This window comes from Dendrobates tinctorius, unplaced genomic scaffold, assembly GCF_039654945.1.
Source record: "Dendrobates tinctorius isolate UK_male_01 unplaced genomic scaffold, ASM3965494v1 ptg000152l, whole genome shotgun sequence".
NCBI classification, from domain to species: Eukaryota; Metazoa; Chordata; class Amphibia; order Anura; family Dendrobatidae; genus Dendrobates; species Dendrobates tinctorius.
The window spans coordinates 2,233,962-2,245,906 of record NW_027361819.1 but is presented as its reverse complement, the minus strand read 5'-3'; positions in this window follow the sequence as shown (position 1 = coordinate 2,245,906).

Below are 11,945 nucleotides of genomic sequence, written 5' to 3'. Positions count from 1 at the left end.
TTGCTTGTACACATGTGACATTATATTTACAGGTAACACAGCTGCAATCCGGACCCACAGCTGTAAAAAGCCAATCCTGACTGACAGGAGGGAGCAGCGGAGTGTGTACAATACAGGAGGACCATAAACATACACAAACAGGCGCACACAATTGGCTCTCTATAGTCCCGAGCGGCCCCATAAACATGTCCCTGACATAGCACTCGTCCCTGACAGTCGCTCCTAACACACATTTGGTCAGTCTCTATTTCCTCTGCGGGTTTCTAATGTCTGAGATCTCCCGTTGCTGAAGTGAATAAGGTTAGGATTGGGGCTGGGTTTAGATTAGGACTAGGGTTAGGATTAGGGCTGGGTTTAGATTAGGACTAGGGTTAGGATTAGGGCTGGGTTTAGATTAGGACTAGGGTTAGGATTAGGGCTGGGTTTAGATTAGGACTAGGGTTAGGATTAGGGCTGGGTTTAGATTAGGGCTTGGTTTAGATTAGGACTAGGGTTAGGATTAGGGCTGGGTTTAGATTAGGGCTGGGTTTAGATTAGGACTAGGGTTAGGATTAGGGCTGGGTTTAGATTAGGGCTGGGTTTAGATTAGGGCTGGGTTTAGATTAGGGCTGGGTTTAGATTAGGGCTGGGTTTAGATTAGGGCTGGGTTTAGATTAGGGCTGGGTTTAGATTAGGGCTGGGTTTAGATTAGGGCTGGGTTTAGATTAGGACTAGGGTTAGGATTAGGGCTGGGTTAGGATTAGGGCTGGGTTTAGATTAGGACTAGGGTTAGGATTAGGGCTGGGTTTAGATTAGGGCTGGGTTTAGATTAGGACTAGGGTTAGGATTAGGGCTGGGTTAGGATTAGGGCTGGGTTTAGATTAGGACTAGGGTTAGGATTGGGGCTGGGTTTAGGATAAGGGCTGAGATCAGGTTTAGGTTTATGGATGGTAGCACAGTATTGATCAGACACCATCAAAGAGCCTCGTTCTCCGGTAACTGGGACCCACCACGTGACTAATGAGATCTCACGGTGCTCAGCCCTATAGTAAGTATAGCTGTCTTCGTTGAGAAACAGATCTAGGTTTGTGGTTCGGGCGGTTGTCAGGCCTACGGCTAGGATAAGGCTTAGAAATATGGTTAGGGCTAGGGTTCTAGGTAGACTAGGCTCAATGTCGTGGTTAGGCTCAGGACTCGGTTTAGGCCTCTGCGCCTCCTCCCTGGTGCTCAGTTAAAGGGACATTACACATGTAACCACTGAAGAGGAGTCCGCCTCCATACATTGTGCAATAAGTCGCGCCTCAGCAGTTTCTACGGGGCGACCGCAGGGAGAGGGTTTTATATAGTTTCATGGAAAGATTTTTCCTCTCTTTGTAAATGTGAATCTGAAAAGAAACAACGACAAAAAAAAAGGCATCACAGCGTAAAAATATCAAAACTAGCCAAGTGTAAAAGGTGCTCAAAACCCAAGTGACAATTTATAATAAAATGAATGAAATAAAAAATACATAAAATTATGAAATATAAATGATCAAATATCAGAGTTATATCTACAAAATAAATAAAAATAACTCTGTCCTTAGTAATTGGGGGCCGTCCGGTCAGAATCTATTGATGATCGATATCAAATAGGTGGGGGTCCGACCGCGCCGGCGCCCACCGATCAGCTGCGACAATGATAGGAGCGCGGCAGCGGCCGGAAGGGAACTTCCATCCAATGTGTGTGGTCACAGCTGATCGGCCGGGGGCCGGACCCCTCAAATCTGACACTGATGACCCATCCTGAGTCAGCGATACATTCTGACTGGACACCCCCTTCAAAGGGTTACTCCCATCTCTGCGCCGGCGTAGATTTTCTATAACTCCCATAGAAATTGATAAACCTGATCGGCCTCGTTTATCAAGTGTGTGAAACGGTCTTCGTCGCCCTTAGCAACCAATTAAAGCTCAGCTTTCATTTTAAAAGAACAGCCAACCAGAGCTGAGCTTTCATTTCACCAGGGCAACCAATCAGAGCTGAGCTTTCATTTTACCAAGGCAACCAATCAGTGCTCAGCTTTCATTTTAAAAGAACAGCCAACCAGAGCTGAGCTTTCATTTCACCAGGGCAACCAATCAGAGCTGAGCTTTCATTTTACCAAGGCAACCAATCAGTGCTGAGCTTTCATTTTACCAAGGCAACCAATCAGTGCTGAGCTTTCATTTTACCACAGCAGTGTTAGAAATAAAAGTTGAACTCTGATTTCTATAGGCAACAAAGATAGTGTATTAACATTAGACTATATATATATATATATATATATATATATATATATATATATATATATATAGCAACCAATCAGAACTCGGCTTCCATTTCGCCCAATCAGAGCTCACCTGCTGTGTTGCCCAATCAGAGCTCAGCTTCCATTTTACCAGAGCAACCAATCAGAGCTCATCTTTCAGTTTACCTCAGCAGTGTAAGACATGACTGCGGCCCACATCGCCTCCCTGTCAGTCGGTATTTCTCTGTGGAGGGCGGTCGTCTGTGAGCCTGACATGGCGGGTTGTGATAGCGGAGGCGATGGAACACAGGATCGTTTACAGACACACACGACTTTCTGATACACGTGGTTTAGTGCGGAAGTGACGTAACGCAGGACCCGTGGTCAGTGGGGCAAAAAGGAGAAATGGTCGGCCCCAATATAACACATCCCATGACCCCGCCATCACAGGCCTATTTCTCCTTACATATAGGCCATTGGGACCTTTTGGATCCTTCTAGGCTCCAGGACCTCCAGGAAATCAGGGTTGTGATTTGGATGCCCCTTCCCCACCACCGTACAACAACGTGTGCAATGTAACGGTCAAAGAGACCTAAGCGTGACCACCTCCCCTGCCGCCGTCACATATCCAGCAGCGTGACCACCTCCCCTGCCGCCGTCACATATCCAGCAGCGTGACCACCTCCCCTGCCGCCGTCACATATCCAGCAGCGTGACCACCTCCCCTGCCGCCGTCACATATCCAGCAGCGTGACCACCTCCCCTGCCGCCGTCACATATCCAGCAGCGTGACCACCTCCCCTGCCGCCGTCACATATCCAGCAGCGTGACCACCTCCCCTGCCGCCGTCACATATCCAGCAGCGTGACCACCTCCCCTGCCGCCGTCACATATCCAGCAGCGTGACCACCTCCCCTGCCGCCGTCACATATCCAGCAGCGTGACCACCTCCCCTGCCGCCTTCACATATCCAGCAGCGCGACCACCTCCCCTGCCGCCGTCACATATCCAACAGCGCGACCACCTCCCCGCCGCCGTCACATATCCAGCAGCGCGACCACCTCCCCTGCCGCCGTCACATATCCAGCAGCGTGACCACCTCCCCTGCCGCCGTCACATATCCAGCAGCGCGACCACCTCCCCTGCGGCCGTCACATATCCAGCAGCGCGACCACCTCCCCTGCGGCCGTCACATATCCAGCAGCGCGACCACCTCCCCTGCCGCCATCACATATCCAGCAGCGCGACCACCTCCCCTGCAGCCGTCACATATCCAGCAGCGCGACCACCTCCCCTGCCGCCGTCACATATCCAGCAGCGCGACCACCTCCCCTGCCGCCGTCACATATCCAGCAGCGTGACCACCTCCCCTGCCACCGTCACATATCCAGCAGCGCGACCACCTCCCCTGCGGCCGTCACATATCCAGCAGCGCGACCACCTCCCCTGCCGCCATCATATATCCAGCAGCGCGACCACCTCCCCTGCCGCCATCACATATCCAGCAGCGTGACCACCTCCCCTGCCGCCGTCACATATCCAGCAGCGCGACCACCTCCCTGCCGCCGTCACATATCCAGCAGCGCGACCACCTCCCCTGCCGCCATCACATATCCAGCAGCGTGACCACCTCTCCTGCCGCCGTCACATATCCAGCAGCGCGACCACCTCCCCTGCCGCCGTCACATATCCAGCAGCGCGACCACCTCCCCTGCGGCCGTCACATATCCAGCAGCGCGACCACCTCCCCTGCGGCCGTCACATATCCAGCAGCGCGACCACCTCCCCTGCGGCTGTCACATATCCAGCAGCGTGACCACCTCCCCTGCCACCGTCACATATCCAAGTTTAAAAAAACTGACTGTCACATCCAAGCAAAAACTATATGTGAACAGGTGCTTAACCTAGAGTCACCAACTCATATACACTCAAAAGAGGAAGCACACTGTAGCGCCATGGCATGCAAATATGAAAAATGAATTGCATTACTGCATTAGAAATATGAAAAATGGAGAAAGCTTAGCGAATAAAATGGCCAATTTATGTGTACCTGGAAGCCACGGTAAGGCGTTTCTCTTTTTCCAAGACCCTAACCTTGCCAATCCTCACTTAGACTAAAGTCTTCATCTGTATGGGAACCTATGTAAATCCTCTCCTTAGACTGAAATCTATATCTCTGTGGAGGGGTGGTGGCCCTGATGTGATTAAAAACGCCTGCGGCTAAGAGGTGGAGTGCTCAGTCAGAAGGTTGTTTGACCATCACATATCCATCAGCGCGACCACCTCCCCTGCCGCCATGACATTTCCCGCTCTACAGAGAGGACCCACAGTTCTGACTTCTCTCATTTCTTATGGAGACATGTATCCTGCACGAGCATGGGGAGTTCAAGCCCCAGAGCAGCGGGTTTCATTGTTACTGGTGTCATCATCGTCATTTGTTACTTCCCTACGAAACAACAGGATTCCTGTGGTCTGCGGCCAGGGGCTTCATATAATCACGGTGGAGCTTGTATCTCCAGCACATAACCAGAAAGAATATGTAACTACTATAATACTGCCCCTATGTACAAAAATATAACTACTATAATACTGCCCCCATGTACAAGAATATAACTACTATAATACTGCCCCTATGTACAAGAATATAACTACTATAATACTGCCCCTATATACAAGAATATACTATAATACTGCCCCTATGTACAAGAATATGACTACTATAATACTGCCCCTATATACAAGAATATAGCTACTATAATACTGCCCCCTATGTACAAGAATATAACTACTATAATACTGCCCCTATGTACAAAAATATAACTACTATAATACTGCCCCCATGTACAAGAATATAACTACTATAATACTGCCCCCTATGTACAAGAATATAACTACTATAATACTGCCCCTATATACAAGAATATAACTACTATAATGCTGCCCCCTATGGACAAGAATATGACTACTATAATACTGCCCCCTATATGCAAGAATATAACTACTATAATACTGCCCCCTATGTACAAGAATATAACTACTATAATACTGCCCCCTATGTACAAGAATATAACTACTATAATACTGCCCCCTATGTACAAGAATATGACTACTATAATACTGCCCCCTATGTACAAGAATATAACTACTATAATACTGCCCCTATGTACAAGAATATAACTACTATAATACTGCCCCCTATGTACAAGAATATAACTACTATAATACTGCCCCCTATTTACAAGAATATAACTACTATAATACTGCCCCCTATGTACAAGAATATAACTACTATAATACTGCCTCCTATGTACAGGAATATAACTACTATAATACTGCTCCTATGTACAAGAATATAACTGCTATAATACTGCCCCCTATGTACAAGAATATAACTACTATAATACTGCCCCTGTGTACAAGAATATAACTACTATAATACTGCCCCTGTGTACAAGAATATAACTGCTATAATACTGCTCCTATGTGCAAGAATATAACTACTATAATACTGCTCCCTATGTACAAGAATATAACTACTATAATACTGCACCCATGTACAAGAATATAACTACTATAATACTGCCCCTTATGTACAAGAATATAACTACTATAATACTGCACCCATGTACAAGAATATAACTACTATAATACTGCCCCCTATGTACAAGAATATAACTACTATAATACAGCTCCCTATGTACAAGAATATAACCACTATAATACTGCCCCCTATGTACAGGAATATAACTACTATAATACTGCCCCTATGTACAAGAATATAACTGCTATAACACTGCCCCCTATGTACAAGAATATAACTACTATAATACTGCTCCTATGTTTAAGAATATAACTACTATAATACTGCTCCTATGTACAAGAATATAACTGCTATAATACTGCCTCCTATGTACAAGAATATAACTACTATAATACTGCCCCCTGTGTGCAAGAATATAACTACTATAATACTGCTCCTATATACAAGAATATAACCACTATAATACTGCCCCCTATGTACAGGAATATAACTACTATAATACTGATCCTATATACAAGAATATAACTACTATAATACTGCCCCCTATGTGCAAGAATATAACTACTATAATACTGCTCCTATATGCAAGAATATAACTACTATAATACTGCTCCTATATACAAGAATATAACCACTATAATACTGCCCCCTATGTACAGGAATATAACTACTATAATACTGCTCCTATGTGCAAGAATAAAACTACTATAATACAGCCCCTATGTACAAGAATATAACCACTATAATACTGCTCCTATGTGCAAGAATATAACTACTATAACACTGCCCCCTATGTACAAGAATATAACTACTATAATACTGCTCCTATGTGCAAGAATATAACCACTATAATACTGCCCCCTATGTACAGGAATATAACTACTATAATACTGCTCCTATGTGCAAGAATATAACTACTATAATACAGCCCCTATGTACAAGAATATAACTACTATAATACTGCTCCTATGTGCAAGAATATAACTACTATAATACTGCCCCTATGTACAAGAATATAACTACTATAATACTGCCCCTGTGTACAAGAATATAACTACTATAATACTGCCCCTGTGTACAAGAATATAACTGCTATAATACTGCTCCTATGTGCAAGAATATAACTACTATAATACTGCTCCCTATGTACAAGAATATAACTACTATAATACTGCACCCATGTACAAGAATATAACTACTATAATACTGCCCCTTATGTACAAGAATATAACTACTATAATACTGCACCCATGTACAAGAACATAACTACTATAATACTGCCCCCTATGTACAAGAATATAACTACTATAATACTGCCCCCTATGTACAAGAATATAACTACTATAATACTGCTCCCTATGTACAAGAATATAACCACTATAATACTGCCCCCTATGTACAGGAATATAACTACTATAATACTGCCCCTATGTACAAGAATATAACTGCTATAACACTGCCCCCAATGTACAAGAATATAACTACTATAATACTGCTCCTATGTACAAGAATATAACTATTATAATACTGCTCCTATGTACAAGAATATAACTGCTATAATACTGCCTCCTATGTACAAGAATATAACTACTATAATACTGCTCCTATATACAAGAATATAACCACTATAATACTGCCCCCTATGTACAGGAATATAACTACTATAATACTGCTCCTATGTACAGGAGTATAACTACTATAATACTGTCCCCTATGTACAAGAATATAACTACTATAATACTGCTCCTATGTACAAGAATATAACTACTATAACACTGCCCCTATGTACAAGAATATAACTACTATAATACTGCCCCCTATGTACAGGAATATAACTACTATAATACTGCTCCTATGTGCAAGAATATAACTACTATAATACTGCTCCTATGTGCAAGAATATAACTACTATAATACTGCCCCCTATGTACAAGAATATAACTACTATAATACTGCTCCTATGTACAGGAGTATAACTACTATAATACTGCCCCCTATGTACAAGAATATAACTACTATAATACTGCTCCTATGTGCAAGAATATAACTACTATAATACTGCCCCCTATGTACAAGAATATAACTACTATAATACTGCTCCTATGTACAGGAGTATAACTACTATAATACTGTCCCCTATGTACAAGAATATAACTACTATAATACTGCTCCTATGTACAAGAATATAACTACTATAACACTGCCCCTATGTACAAGAATATAACTACTATAATACTGCCCCCTATGTACAGGAATATAACTACTATAATACTGCTCCTATGTGCAAGAATATAACTACTATAATACTGCTCCTATGTGCAAGAATATAACTACTATAATACTGCCCCCTATGTACAAGAATATAACTACTATAATACTGCTCCTATGTACAGGAGTATAACTACTATAATACTGCCCCCTATGTACAAGAATATAACTACTATAATACTGCTCCTATGTACAAGAATATAACTACTATAACACTGCCCCTATGTACAAGAATATAACCACTATAATACTGCCCCCTATGTGCAGGAATATAACTACTATAATACTGCTCCTATATACAAGAATATAACCACTATAATACTGCCCCCTATGTACAGGAATATAACTACTATAATACTGCCCCTATGTACAAGAATATAACTACTATAACACTGCTCCTATGTGCAAGAATATAACTACTATAACACTGCCCCCTATGTACAAGAATATAACTACTATAATACTGCCCCCTATGTACAAGAATATAACTACTATAATACTGCCCCCTATGTACAAGAATATAACTACTATAATACTGCCCCCTATGTACAAGAATATAACTACTATAATACTGCCTCTTATGTACAGGAATATAACTACTATAATACTGCCCCCTATGTACAAGAATATAACTACTATAATACTGTCCCCTATGTACAAGAATATAACTACTATAATACTGCCTCCTATATACAAGAATATAACTACTATAATACTGTCCCCTATGTACAAGAATATAACTACTATAATACTGTCCCCTATGTGGGTCCCCTGGGACTCCTGATGCGGCATGTTGCAGTGTGTAGGCCGGGTTGTATCCTCTCACTATTACACAATCCTCACAGTGTGACGGTCCGGTGTCAGTAGAAAGCACCGCTCTGCGTCCTTCACATGTGAGGAGAGTACTGAAACCTGTTCTCTCTGTATCACCAGAAGAGTTACTCTTTAGATTGTTTCGTTCCCATTTTCTTTTTCGTTTTTTGCTGTTTTTAACTTTCTCGTTACTCACGACTCTGATGTTGGGTTCCTCTTTATGAATCCCACAATTTTTGAGGAGTTATAAAAAGTTTATTAGATGACTAAGTGTTACTGGTAATATTAGGTTTCCCTGTTAGAATAAGTACAAAAATTGCCCTAGTAAACTGCTAGCCCCTTAGCCCTTCTTGCTTTCTCTTGCTCGGGGCAGATCTCTCAGTACACATTTATACTGCTGCCATTGAGTGCTGTACCAGCTGGTAACCACTGAGCTCCCCCTAGTGGTGGCGGCTATTTTATAATGTGTCAGGTCAGGAAAAGTCGCACGCCTCTGTAAGGATATAATGAGAAAAGGAATAATGAGGAGTTCCATGTAACACTTTACAGTAGACATGGAAAACACGTAATACACAATGTTATAACGGAATTTTCCAGTAAATATTTACTCCCATACATCTATAATGCGTGGGTATATTGACGACATTATTCTTTACAAGGTCCATGACAGTGATGATGGCAGCTGTGGTAGCATCCCATGCAAATGTACAAAAGGTACCATTGAGCCAAGATGTTCTTATTAACACATTTACTGCCCTAGACCACCAGGGATGTTCCTTTTAACCTTGTTAGCACCCTAGACTACCAGGGATGTTCCTTTTAGCATTGTTAGCACCCTAGACCACCAGGACTGTTCCCATTTATGCTTTTATTACCCTATCCCACCATCAATGTTCTGATTAACACTTTTACTGCCCAGGCCCAAAGGGGATGATTTTACTAACATTTTTTATTGTCCTAGACCACCAGGAATGTTGTTAATAATGTTCTTATTAGCATTGTTACTGCCCTAGACCACCAGGAGTCTTCCTATTAATGCTTTTATTATCCTATAGCCTCACTGATGTTCAGATTAACACTTTCACTTCCCATGCCCACCAGGGATGCTTTTATTGACCCTTTTATTGTCCCAGACCACAAGGGTATTTCTATTAGCACTTTTACTCTCCTAGGCCGTTATGGAAAATTCCTTTAACACTTTTAATGCCAAAGTCGAGATTTTCATGTTACCACTTTTGCTGCCCTAGACGTTAAGAGACATTCTTAATATTTTTACTGCCCCGGAGCACATGTAATGTTACTTTTAACACTTAATAGGAACATAAAAGTAAAATATAATATCAGTGGTAGTCTAGGGTATTATGATTTTACTGCCCTACACCACCGGAGATGTTTTTATTAACACTTGTAGAATGGTATACTACCATCGATGTTCCTGTATTTTAACATATTTACTGCCCAAGACCTCAGTTAATTTTCCTGTTGACACTTTTACTCCTCTAGACCACCAGGGATGTTCTTCTTAACACTTTTATTCCCCTAGACCACTAGTGATGTTCCCGTTAAGACTTTTACCGCCTTACACCATCAGAGATGTTCCTTTTAATGGTTTTACTACCCTTGACCACCAGGTATGTTTCTTTTATTGTTTTTACTGCCCTAAACCAACCAGGTATGTTTCTTTTATTGTTGTTTTTACTGCCCTAGACCTCCCAGGTATGTTTCTTTTATTGTTTTTGCTGCCCTTGACCACCAGGTATGTTTCTTTTAATGTTTTTACTGCCCTAGACCACCAGGTATGTTTCTTTTATTGTTTTTGCTGCCCTTGACCACCAGGTATGTTTCTTTTATTGTTTTTGCTGCCCTTGACCACCAGGTATGTTTCTTTTAATGTTTTTACTGCCCTAAACCAACCAGGTATGTTTCTTTTATTGTTGTTTTTACTGCCCTTGACCACCAGGTATGTTTCTTTTATTGTTTTTACTGCCCTAAACCACCAGGTATGTTTCTTTTATTGTTTTTGCTGCCCTTGACCACCAGGTATGTTTCTTTTATTGTTTTTACTGCCCTAGACCACCAGGCAGGGCTGTGGAGTCGGTAAGCCAAACCTGCGACTCCGACTCCGACTCCACGACTCCGACTCCCACACATATTGCTTATATTTAAGTGAAAAATTTATTGTAGTACAATGTGAACCTCAGACATTTAATCATTTTTACATTTTTATGATCCAATAATCAAGATATTTAGATAGAACAGAATATATATTGGTGTACTACCCGGTTTTCATTCTTTTTGGTACAGATACGATATGGATAGACAGATATGGATAAATGGATATATAGATAGAGCAGATTTCTAATCTGCTTTTGCTATTGAAAACATTATCTATGAGCTCAAAAACCTTTCAGGTGATGCAGTTTTTTAAAAAGATGATCAGCTTTTGCAGCTGAAAAACGTATCCTCAAAAAACACAGGAAAAACGCTGTGTGTGAATGTAGCCTTAGATCAGGAATAGAACAGCTATTTATAGGACATTTCATAACTTTCCCAAACTCCTATGAAAAAATATTCAGCACATCCTGCATTGAATTACTGTACCCAATTTATTATATATTTTAGGAGTCGGAGTCGGTCCATTTTATACCGACTCCAACTCCGACTCCGACTCCACCAAAATGAGCACCGACTCCGACTCCGACTCCACCAAAATGAGCACCGACTCCGACTCCACGACTCCGACTCCGACTCCACAGCCCTGCCACCAGGTATGTTTCTTTTATTGTTTTTACTGCCCTAGACCACCAGGTATGTTTCTTTTATTGTTTTTGCTTCCCTAGACCCCCAGGTATGTTTCTTTTATTGTTTTTACTGCCCTAAACCACCAGGTATGTTTCTTTTATTGTTTTTGCTGCCCTAAACCACCAGGTATGTTTCTTTTATTGTTTTTGCTGCCCTAGACCACCAGGTATGATTCTTTTATTGTTTTTGCTGCCCTAAACCACCAGGTATGTTTCTTTTATTGTTTTTGCTGCCCTAGACCACCAGGTATGTTTCTTTTATTGTTTTTGCTGCCCTAA